Genomic DNA, 11,246 nt, shown 5'->3' with positions numbered 1-11,246 from the left:
TTACCCTTCCTGTTCCTTGATTGTTTTTTCTTCCCTTTAGCAGAAGGGCCTTCACCCTATGAAGGATGCCTCCCCTCCCTGCCCTGCAGCCCCTTCAGCGTCTGCTCTGTTTCTTCTGGTGTAGCTTCCAGGCTTCTGGAAATAGAAGCATCCATTTGTTCTCCACTTGCCTGCAACCCTGTGACAGCCTTGCACCCATCCAGGAGCTGTATCGGTGCTGCTAAAAGGCAAGTGGGGAAGAATCAAAACCACCCCGACTGGTCTCACCTGCCATTCATCCTTACACACCTACAGTGACACCCAGATCTTCTGGCTCCCCTGCTGCTGATTCAGTTCCTCCAGCAACACACCTCCACTCCCAACTGAACACCTTACTTCCAGCTTTCTCAGAAGGCAATCCCCTGCCTCAGGCTCTGGCTTCCTAACAATGTTATAGGGGTTTGTGGGTCCCCCCAACCCCGGTGCTGCTTGGGATTCCAATCCCATCCCTGTCAAGGACATACCTTCATTATTGTCAAAACTTCTGCTAGATTATTTTATACGCTTGCAGACATCTATTGAAAACAGCTCTTCTCGGCTACCTCCTATTCTCTCTCTTTATATAAACAATCCCAAAGAAAGCACCTTGCTCACTGGTCAGTACCTCCCCTGCTCTACTTAAACCTGCTTGTATCAAGCCCCACCCTCACAGCCAAGCTGTCAACACCTTCCACCAGCAGCCTCTGTGGTAATAAAACCAGTGTGTGTGTGTGTGTGTGTGTGTGTGTGTGTGTGTGTGTGTGTGTGTGTGTGTGTGAAGGTCAAAGGACAAGTTACTGGAGTTCTTCCTTCCTTCCTTCCTTCCTTCCTTCTTTCTTTCTTTCTTCCTTTCTTCCTTTCTTTCTTTCTTTCTTCTCCTTTTACCGTGTGGTTTCTGAGGATTGAACTCAGGTCATCAGGCTTGGTGGCAAGCACCTTCAGAGGCTGGGCCACCTCACTGGCTCCCTCCCTCGTCTTTGAAGCCTGGTCCTCACAGGACTTTCTGGCATCCTCATCAGCTCAGCCCCATCTCCTGACTCTCCTTCTACCTTAGGACTGCAAGGCCAGGTCCTTCCTGGCACGGGCTGGCCCCATGTCCTGGTTCTGGGTCTCCTTTCTGAATTGTCACACCTCCAGGGATCTCTCTTTCTGTTGACTTTAGGTATCCATTTTATGCAAGTGACTCCAGGCGAGAGATACTTTCTCCATTTGGATGTTGGAGACTTGTCAGGAACCTTCCCCTCAACACTCCACTTCAGCTTGGGTGTGGCTGACTGGGATCCGAGATTCCTGTGTTGAAATTTAATCCTCACCATGAGGCATCAGGAGGGTGGGAGCCTCTGGAGCTCAGAGGAGGGGCCTCTGGGAACTGATGAGGATTAATAAGGTCATCAGGGTGGAGACTTTGATTGAATCTGGTGGCTTTATTAGAGAGAAAAAAAAAAACCAAACAAACAGAAAAGGCAAGGACCCATATGTGTAACTTCCCTTGCAGAATGATACCCTACACCACTTTGGAACTTTTTCAGATGCACCTGGAGGACCATAAACCAAAGCAAATCTCTTTTCTTTATAAGGCATCCCAGACTTAGGACGTTCATTACAGTAATGCAGCCTCCACTCAGACACACCTCTGCTCCAGTTACAGCAAATGCCAGCTCTGTCCTTTCGCTCAGACCTAAGACTGGGATTCACTTTCACCCTTCCCCTTACTCCCATGTCTTCAATATCAGTAAGCCTGGTTGGTTCCACACTGATCACCTCCTGGCATCTGGCTGGTTCTCACAAAGCCCTCTGCTATCCTTTTGGTCAAGTCACCTCCCCTCCCAGTGGCCTCCTAAATGGCTCTCCTATCTCACTTTCTTCAATGTGGAGAATCATGTGGAATGGAACTCTTCCCATAGCTTTCAGACTCATGTAGAGAGAAATCTAGTCCCCAAAGGGTCCATATGCCTCCTCCACCCCAATTCAGAGTGGAGCCTGTCAATTAACAGAGAGCACTGAACTGGATGAGTCAAGGTTCTCAGAGGAAATAATTCTTAAGCAGTGCTTGAAGAAATTAACAGTAATTATGCACCTAAGTGGCCCACCAGTTAGGTCTCAGCAAGGCAACAAAAATCACAGTAAACATTTCTGTGGGGGATCTGACTTGGGTAACAGAGGAGCAGTCGAGAGACAGCAGTCTCTCCAGCCCCTGGCAGTGGCCAGGGGGATCCCTCCAAAGTGGACTAGCATATGCAAAGGCCCTGGAGTAGAGGAAGCTTAGTGTGCTAGCAGCTAGAGGAGAGGGAGGGAGGGGGCGCGAACACTGATAGTTCAAGGAGGATCATGAGAGAGGAAATAAAGACAGGTCAGGTGAAGACAGCTTCATCAGCTTTGGGAAGAACTTGGACTTGATCGGGAGAAGAAGAGAAAGCCAAGGAGAGACAAGCCTGTGCTCCAAACAGCCTGGTCACAGTGGCTCCCACACCTGCACTAATCCATTCTCTCTGACATCTGGAGGCCATGCCTCTGTCCCTACACTGTCAGTTCCTTATTCAATATCTGACACTGTCCCCTCAAAATTGGAAGCCACCTGTGCCAGCCTCCTTACCTAATCCAGACTCCATGGGGTCTGAGTGTTCCCTGTGGCATTTACTGCAGTGTCCTCTATCCCAGGACCCAGGGTAGTCTCTGCTAGGCTGCTCTTCCCTCATCAACCTGCCCTATCCCACCCAACTCCTCTCCAAACAGATTTAGTTAACTCCATAGCTTGCAGTGTCTCACTGTTGAGGGTAAAACTTAAGCTTCCTGCATACTAAAGAAGGGTTCAACTATTGGCCAGCGGATGCTCCAAAGGGGTTTGCTCTTGATTTCTTTGATCAGGAAGACTGCTCTAACCACTGTCCATCAGTCCCCATACCCAGCTGTTCCCCAGGGTCTCAGTTCTCAGGGCCTCTATCTGGACTTCCTGGCCAGCAGGGCAGAGCTCAGACTCAAGTATTTTAGCGCCACCTTTCTTGGAGTTCCTACTCCATCACACGGGATCCATGGCTGTTCCAAAGGCATTGGCCATTCAGGCCTAGATACCCTGACCTTCATTCCATACCACATACCTTTCTCTGTGTGTCTCCATACACTGTAGGGACTCTCTGACTCATAGCAGGGGGCCCAGCTGCTACTCCCCATCTCAAGGTTCTCTCTGTACCACCCCCACACCCCCATATTCTCACTGGCAAACCTCAGATATGGCAATCTTAATCCATCCCTGTTCAGTAAGGCAAATTCTCTGAGCTAGGTATGTTCTGACACAGTGGCCTCAATTAGGGCCACTGGGCAAATGGGTCAAGGTGGAGCACCCAACGGTGGGAGCACCTGGCAGTGGGAGCATCTGACAGTGGGAACACCATGGGCAGAGGTCCTGGGGCAGCAGGAAGCTGGGTATGGTGAAGCAGAAGGTCAGAGGCACTGATAGGGAAAGGCCAGTAGTGTGGAGAGGTGTGGAAAGAGTTCAACAGCCTCTCACAAGATCTGTTAGTGCTCTGGGTGGTCCATACACTGTGACCACCATCTTTAATCCTAAATGCCATTCCTTCTATGTGTTCTTGGGCTTCCTGATCAAAGAAATCAAGAGCAAGCCTGTTTGGAGCATCCACTGGCCAACAGTCGAGCCCTTCTTTGGCATGCAGGAGGCTTGAGATTTCCCCTCATCTGTGAGAAAAGGAAGGAAGGGAGGGAAGGTTGAAGATGGCTCAGTGGTTAAGAGCACCCACCACTCTTGCTGAGGGCCCAAGTTTGGTTCCTGAAACCCATGTTTCATCACTGCCTGTAACTCCAGCTCCAGGGGGTCTGATACCTTCTTTTGACCTTTACAGGCACCTTAATCCCCCCCCCCCCCCATGCCTGCCTGTCTGCTGCCGTGCTCTCCACCATGATGGTCATAGATTCTAACTAACTCTCTGAAACGCTAAGTCCAAAGAACTCTGCCTTCTGTGAGCTGCCTTCTCACAGCAATAGAGAGATAACTAAGACATTACAGAAGAGCGCCACTCCCCTTAGCTGATTAAAGGGGATTGCTAAGTTTCTGGTGATGAGGAGCTGGTGAAGAGGCCATGAAGTCACATAAAAGAGGGAGAGGGTGAGCGCCCCCAGACACAATGGGTCCTGTCTCTTTGCGGCAAACAGCCAGAATAACACTTAGATGAAGACTCAGGCTTTGCTCAAGAGGAGGCGGAACTGTCCAGCTGGTCTGTCTGTGTGTCAGTGTAGATCTGGCTGTTAGTGACTGTTAGCCATAGACACCATCTAGAACTATGCCCTACCCCCACAGGCTCACTGGAACTCTGCACGCTGCTCCCTGGAGGACACAGAGGGGAGAGATCAGCTTCCTCCATCTCAGCCAAAGGAAGCTGGGAATGGCTGGAGATGATTGTAGATCTTTGATTGTCACACGCCCAGCCTCTACCCTGAAGGTGCTCTAGGTAAGAGTCCCTGGGTGTGGCTACACAGTCCTTTGAGATGGGAGTTCAGGATACACCAAAGACTGCAGCATACTGTCCCCTCCCTCTTTCCCCCCTTCTATCTCCTACACCACTGGGCTCTCTAGGATCTCTCTGTAATGTATCCTTTTCTTGCCTCTCTGCTGAGCAAGTCACTCTGTCTATCAGGGCTCCAGAGAGTCCCCAGGACAGGTTTAAAAGTCAAGTCTACTTCTAACAGTGACATTTGGGAGTTGAATGACACCTTTAAAACAATCTTTCCAGGGCAGATTTCGGACACCCAGGAGCCCCGCTGTCAGATATGAATATTCGCTTAAAAATAAAAATTATAGTGCACTTAAAAAGGAACATGTTTTGTCAGCACCCTGTGATAGGACAATTTATTACTGTCTACAAAAAGAAAGCCCCAACGATGCACTGGAAGCCAGCTCTACTGGCTGTGAATTACAAGGCATTGTCTCTCTGATAGGAATAAATCCTGATTGTCACTCACAGTGTGACGGGTGGCACACATCTAGGAGTGGGCACAGCTTGAACAACACGTCCATTACCTGGGAGCCAGTCAGTCTTACTGCCTAGAGAGGCTCAGATTCACGCTGTCACAGGCCTCTCAGATCGCCTCTCAGGACAGCTGCCCTTTCAGACATGAGAAGGGTCGGTGGACTTCCAACAGGTCAAAAAGCAGAGTTCAGTGGGAAAGAGGGGTCAAGACAAAAGCTCTTATTGGGTTGCCCTGACTTGAGAGAAGCACCCTACACTTCCCTGAGTGTTTTCTCTTCACCAGAAGAGGGAAACTTGAGCCTGGAATTGAGGGGACCTGGGGGTGGTGCTGATTTGTAGAACCACTGTGTTGGCACATGCTGCTTAGGACTCCATGCATTTCCCCGGCTGAGGAGTCTTGGATGCTGAAGGTACCCACGCTGGGCTGGGGTCGCTATCCTAACAGCCTCTTCCATGCTTCAGGAAGCCGAGTTCAGATCTCAGGGACACCCACAGTTCTCTAACTCAGTAAAAAAGAGTAGCTTATCCCATACCCACCTGACTCTGGCCGCCTGCCTCTGGTTAAGACGGTAATTACCCAGCCTATACTACCCAGGCAACCATCCAGCTGTTAAGTCTCAAACCTGGGGACAAATGGCTGAGGTGCCTATTTACCATATGAAAGTAGACCAGGTTCTCCCAGCATCCCTCAGTCCCCACCTGTTACAGGGTACGGCTGGCATATCCCGTTCTTAACCCCACCCCACTCCCACCCCAACTCTCCAGCCCAGGGGCTGGGCTGCCCTTTCCCCAGAAGTTCCTATATAATCCAGCCATTTTGGTTACCTCCCCCTTTGTGTACCTTTGCCCTCTTGGCAGCTGTACCTCCTCGGTCCTCCATCTCCTCTCTCTCTTCCCCTCTCCTCTCCCCACACAGCCTAATTCAGTCCTGTCAGGTCCACTCTGGACTCTCCAAGATGTCCCTGCCTCTGGTCATGCTCTCCCTTTTATCCACAATATACCTTCTCCAGCCTTTTAAGGGCCAGCCACCGTCTTTCTTTTCCTTCTATTTCCTTTTTTTCATTTGCTGGCCAAGCTAGTCCAGCTTGTTTGGTTCCCTCTGAGGGCATCCATCTACCTAAAGCTGTAACCAAACTCATGCGAGCGCGTGTGTGCCCCCCCCACAGATGCACACACATACACATACACACACACACACAGATGCACATACATACACACACACATACATGCACAAACACACATACACAGATGCACACACACATACATACACACACACATACACAAACACACACATACCCACACACATACACGCACGCACATACACAGGTGTGCACACACACAGCAGTAAACAGCCTGGGTAATCACTAGGGTGTGTCCATTGTCCATTGTATATCCCTGTGGGATTAAACGCTTTCATAGAAGGCTGGGGAGGGGGATGCCAAGTAGAGACTGGATATGCAGTGAAATCTGGATTTCAGATAACCATGAAAACCATTTAGTGTGAGTGTGTACCTATCTTAGTTACTGTTCTGTTGCTGTGAAGAGATACCATGACCAAGATACTTCCTATTGAAAAAAAAAATGGTGGCTTGCTTACAGTTTCAGAGGCTTAGCCCATAATCATCATGGCAGGAAGCAGGTGGAGCTGGAGCAGTAGCTGAGAGCTTTATTTGCATTCTGATCCACAGGCAACAGGTAGAGAGACAGAGACTGACTGACTGACTGACTGACTGACTGAGACTGGCACCTTTGAGTGAAACCTCAAAGCACACCTCCATCAACATACTTCCTCTAACAAGGCTACACTTCCTAATTGTTTGAATCCTTCTCAAACAGTTCCACTCCCTGAATATTAAGCATACAAATATATGAGCCTGTGTGTGCTATTCTCATTCAAACCACTAAATTCTATTGCTTGGCCCTCATGGTCATGTATGAAAGCATACATGAAAAGTACACCAGTTCAACTTTAAAAATCCCTATAGTCTTTCAAAGTCTCAGCATTGTTTCAAAGTCCAAAGTCTTTTCTGAGACTCAAGGTTATCTTAATGGTAAGCACTTGTAAAATCAAAATAAAAAAGGCCATAACATACTTCCAACATACAATGACACAGAATATAAATTACCATTCCAAAAGGGAGCATAGTATGGAAACACTGGACCAAAGCGAGACCAAAGGTCAACAGGGCAAACTCAAAATTCTGCATCTCCATGTCTAATGTCAGAGTTACCTCTTCAGACCTCCAACTCCTTCCAGCTCTGTTGACTGCAACATACTTCTCTCTCCTGGCCTGCTTCCACAACCTGTTAGCAGAACTCCTTGGTAGGTGTCTGGCATCCCAACATCTTGGAATTTCAAACATGACCCAGGCTTTACCTTGACAGCTCATGCAATGCCCTCTCCAGGGAGACTGCCCTGCCTGGCCTCAGCTGCTTTCCTTAACTATGGAAGAAGATCCCACAACCCCTTTCATATCCTTCAATATAAAGGCAGAGCCAGAAGCTGAAGATGCCAACGTCTTCTGCCTGCTTGGACTGAAACTTGGCCTCTCCAAGACTTACATGTGTATAACTTCGACTTGGGAATGGTTTCTAGCTCAAGGAAATCCCTCAGGTTTATTCCATTCACAGGCTACAGGATTATCTGGGTGGTGTCTTGCCTTTTATTCTTCTTCAAATTAGGCCTTTCTTTAAACTTTTTGTCTTCTCAAGCACAGGCCTTGGCTCCAGCTCCACCTTTCCTGGCTTTTTTCTCCTCATACTGTGAGGGAAAACTCTGCTATTTAAGGTCAAGGTCTACCTTTGTCCAGAGAGCCTTCTGGAACTTGGCACTATATGGAGGACTCCCTTCATTGGCAGGTCTTCCTCTCTCTGACCTTGTGTGGGGAGTTCAATACCCCCCACACCTCGACCTGCAGCATGTCACGTAGCCTTAGTTGGTTAGATTACCAGTTTGACTTCCTCTCCCTTGACTTCCATTTATCTAGCACTTGAGATTCCTGAAATGCTTCCCCATGCTAATGAGGCATTTTGGTACGTTTCTATCCCGTCCCTTAAAACAGTATAAGCCTTTAATAACCACCAAGTAAAGTAGATCTGGCTCCTGGCAGCTGGACCCAGAGTGTCTTTACTGTGCATAATCACAGGTCTTCCGAACCCCTGACTGTCCTCTCTGCTCCCTTTGCCAGCATGGACCGATATGGGCATATGACCCCCGAGGGCAGGGAGAGTCACAACACTGAGCATTTTGTATTTCTTCTTTCCCCCTTTGCTCCTTCTCATTGCATATCTGCACAAGAGTGACCACTAATGACTGTGTGACACGGTCAACACTAGATTGTCTTGCAGTCTCTTCTGCCATCCTGAAAGTAGCAGGAGTCCAAAGATCTTTAATTCAGGCTCAAGCAGATTTCTATGTCAAAGGCGAAAAAGCAGCCATGTTCTTTGCCAAAATATTGCAAGAACGGTCTCTAGGCTTGCTGGTAATATTCTTTCCCTCTTATCCGGGCACAGTGACACATGCCTTAATCCTAGCATTCCAGAAGCAGAGGCAGGAGGATTTCTGTGAGTTCAAGGCCATCCTGGTCTACATAGGGAGTTCATGGACAGTCAAGGGTTCTGTAGAGAGACCTGTCTCAGGAACAAAGATCATTAGAAAATTATTCCTTCTCTTGAGCTTGGCCCCCATAGTTACCACCGCCCTCAGCACTCACCTCAGTATTCCACACCCTTACCAGGATGGCCCATGAAGCCCCACATACGCATTCAACTGCTTTTCTAGTCCAAAGTCATCCATATTCCTTCAACAAACAGCACAGTCGCCAGGCCTCTCACAGCAATACCCCAGTCCCTGGTACCAACTTCTGTACTTCTGTCTTAGTTACTCTGTCTTATTGCAATGAAGAGATGCCATGGCTGAGACAACTCTTATAAAATAAAGCATTTAAGTGGGGGCTTGCTTACAGTTTTAGAGGGTTAGTCCATGATCATCATGACTAAGACACACTTCCTAATCCTTCTCAAACAGTTCAGCTCCTGGTGACTAAACATTCAAATTATGAGCCTATGTGGTCCATTCTCCTTCAAACTACCACAGTACCTCACAAGATATTTGGGACATATTAGCTCCAATAAAATTATAAAGGCTTTTTGCACTTCAACTTCAAACCGACCTGGGTAGATCTTTGGTCTCCTTACTTACTTTTTTGTTTGGAGACAGATTCTTGCATGTAGCTTAAGTTTGGATTTCCTTTCTTCCCGCTTTATCCCCTGCCCAAGTAGATGATATAGATATGAGACAGTACTCCCACCTCCTTCTGAGTTTGTATTTACTAAACTGGTAGCACCAGAGGAAGGTGTCACATGCTCAAGTTGGAATTAGGTAGGGAAATGTTTGCCATTAAAAAATAATAATAATAAATGACAAGCTTGGGTGTTCACACCTTTAAAACCAGCACTCAGGAGGTAAAGGCAAACATATCTCTGTGAGTTCAAGGCCAGCCTGGTCTACAGAACTACTTCCTGGACAGCCAGGGCTACACAGAGAAACCCTGTCTTAAGAAACCAAACCAAACAAACGAACAAATAAAAAATAAACAGTAAGCTAAAGTCTTGGTTAAAACTATAAAGCCCCGTGGCTGGAGAGATGAGGCATCAGTTAAGAGTGCCTACTGATCTTGCAGCCATGGTTCCCTTCCCAGCATCTACCACCAGCAGCTCACAAACACCTATAGTTTTAGTTCCAGGGGATCCAGTGCCCTCTTCTGGTCTCTGACGGCACTACATGCATATGGTGCACATAAATTCCCACAGGTGCACATGCTAAAATACAAAATCAATAAATCATCTTTAAAAATGCAAAATTATGAAACATTTTCTGTTGGGAATGGAAGCGACTCGAATTATTTTGTTTCTCGCTGAGCACAAATGTCACCCGTTAGGCATCCAGACATATCAAAGCAAAGTAAAACGGAATAACAACAAAGAGAGAAGAGAGAGCCCTCAAGACTAAATGCAGTATCTGCAAGAAACCTTATGCTTGGGATGGGTGGTGGCTCAGAAACTGGCACATTAGGGACGTTCTGTCAGCTGACATTTCAGGAAAGGTTGAGGTAGTAGAGCCCCATTGACTGCCCATCTCCCTAACCCTGGTCTCACTGGGCTCTGTGATAGGGAAGAGGAGAAGAGGCAAGCTGTGCCCATTGTCCTGGACCAGAGAAAGCCCAGGTAGCTTCCCAGCCCACACTGTCCACCCCAGACTCCTTCAGAATAGACAGTTATCCAAGATGGCACCAACCTTTCCCAACTATTCTCATTTTGTCTATGTCATCATTTTCTTTCTTTCTTTTTTGTTTTCTTCTTTGACATTTTAAACTAGTGTTTTCTTCATTTTCTAGTTACCTATTCCCTCAACCCTTCTGATGATCAGGAAGACAGTTGTCTCCTGTGGAGAGACCACATGATCTCAGTGTGGACCAGTGTGGATTGGATGCCCATTCTGTCTTCAGCTCCTCCCTAGGAGACTGGGTTCTGGTGAATTTCCAGCTTGATGGCTTAATCAGATATGAACACAACAGCCCTTTGTTGGTTTCCAGTGTCTGAGTATCTGAGAAATAAATATATCCTTTACATGTTTGTGTTGCTTATAACCCACACAGGCACACACGTACACATAAAAATAAATATCTTTTCTAAAGAAAATATTTATTTTATAGTCACCCTTTTCTGGGTCCTCTGAATCACGTGCTTCAAAAACAACTTAGTAATCTTAATGGAAACCTCAGACAAGTTCACTTCCCCCATAACCCTCTACACACATGTGTCACACCCACTGGAAGTTTGTCCTGTGTTTGGGTGTGGAGGTAATGAGGAAGATGCTGCTCTCAGCTCTGTCAGAGAACCAACCTGGAACCTCATGACAAGTGGATTTCAAGTGTCGAAGGCTTTTCTGCCCTGAAACTGCTGTCCAGAATCAATGTTTTTAATATTGAATTTTCAGAACCTGCAATTCTAGATTTTGTTTTATTAATTTGAAGCATTTCAATGGTCACTAGAATATATGCCACAGAAAAGAACACATTATGAAAAGTGAAACCACCCAACCAGTCCCCTTCTCCACCTTTATTTCCAGAAGCCACCACCACTAGCCAGTTCTGTATTTAGTTTCTCTGGGACATAAAATCTAGAATCTGTCTTTGTTTCCACACTATGTTGGGATGCAGTCTGTAGAATTCCTGAGATGAAACCCAG

The 11,246-nt window shown here is 47.2% G+C and overlaps 1 long non-coding RNA gene across 1 annotated transcript; it reads left to right on the top strand.

The window, feature by feature from the left end:
- Window positions 1-43: 43 nt before the first annotated feature.
- On the top strand, window positions 44-10,627 carry LOC148007708 (uncharacterized). Its single transcript, XR_015646910.1, has 3 exons — window positions 44-227; window positions 4,328-4,478; window positions 10,394-10,627. It is a non-coding gene; the product is annotated as an uncharacterized LOC148007708 (long non-coding RNA).
- The last annotated feature ends 619 nt before the right edge of the window (window positions 10,628-11,246 follow it).

This window comes from Rattus norvegicus, chromosome 1, assembly GCF_021556685.1.
Source record: "Rattus norvegicus strain SHRSP/BbbUtx chromosome 1, alternate assembly SHRSP_T2T, whole genome shotgun sequence".
Classification (NCBI taxonomy): Eukaryota; Metazoa; Chordata; class Mammalia; order Rodentia; family Muridae; genus Rattus; species Rattus norvegicus.
Note: the sequence above shows the minus strand (reverse complement) of the source record. Positions and strands in the feature narration are given on the sequence as shown.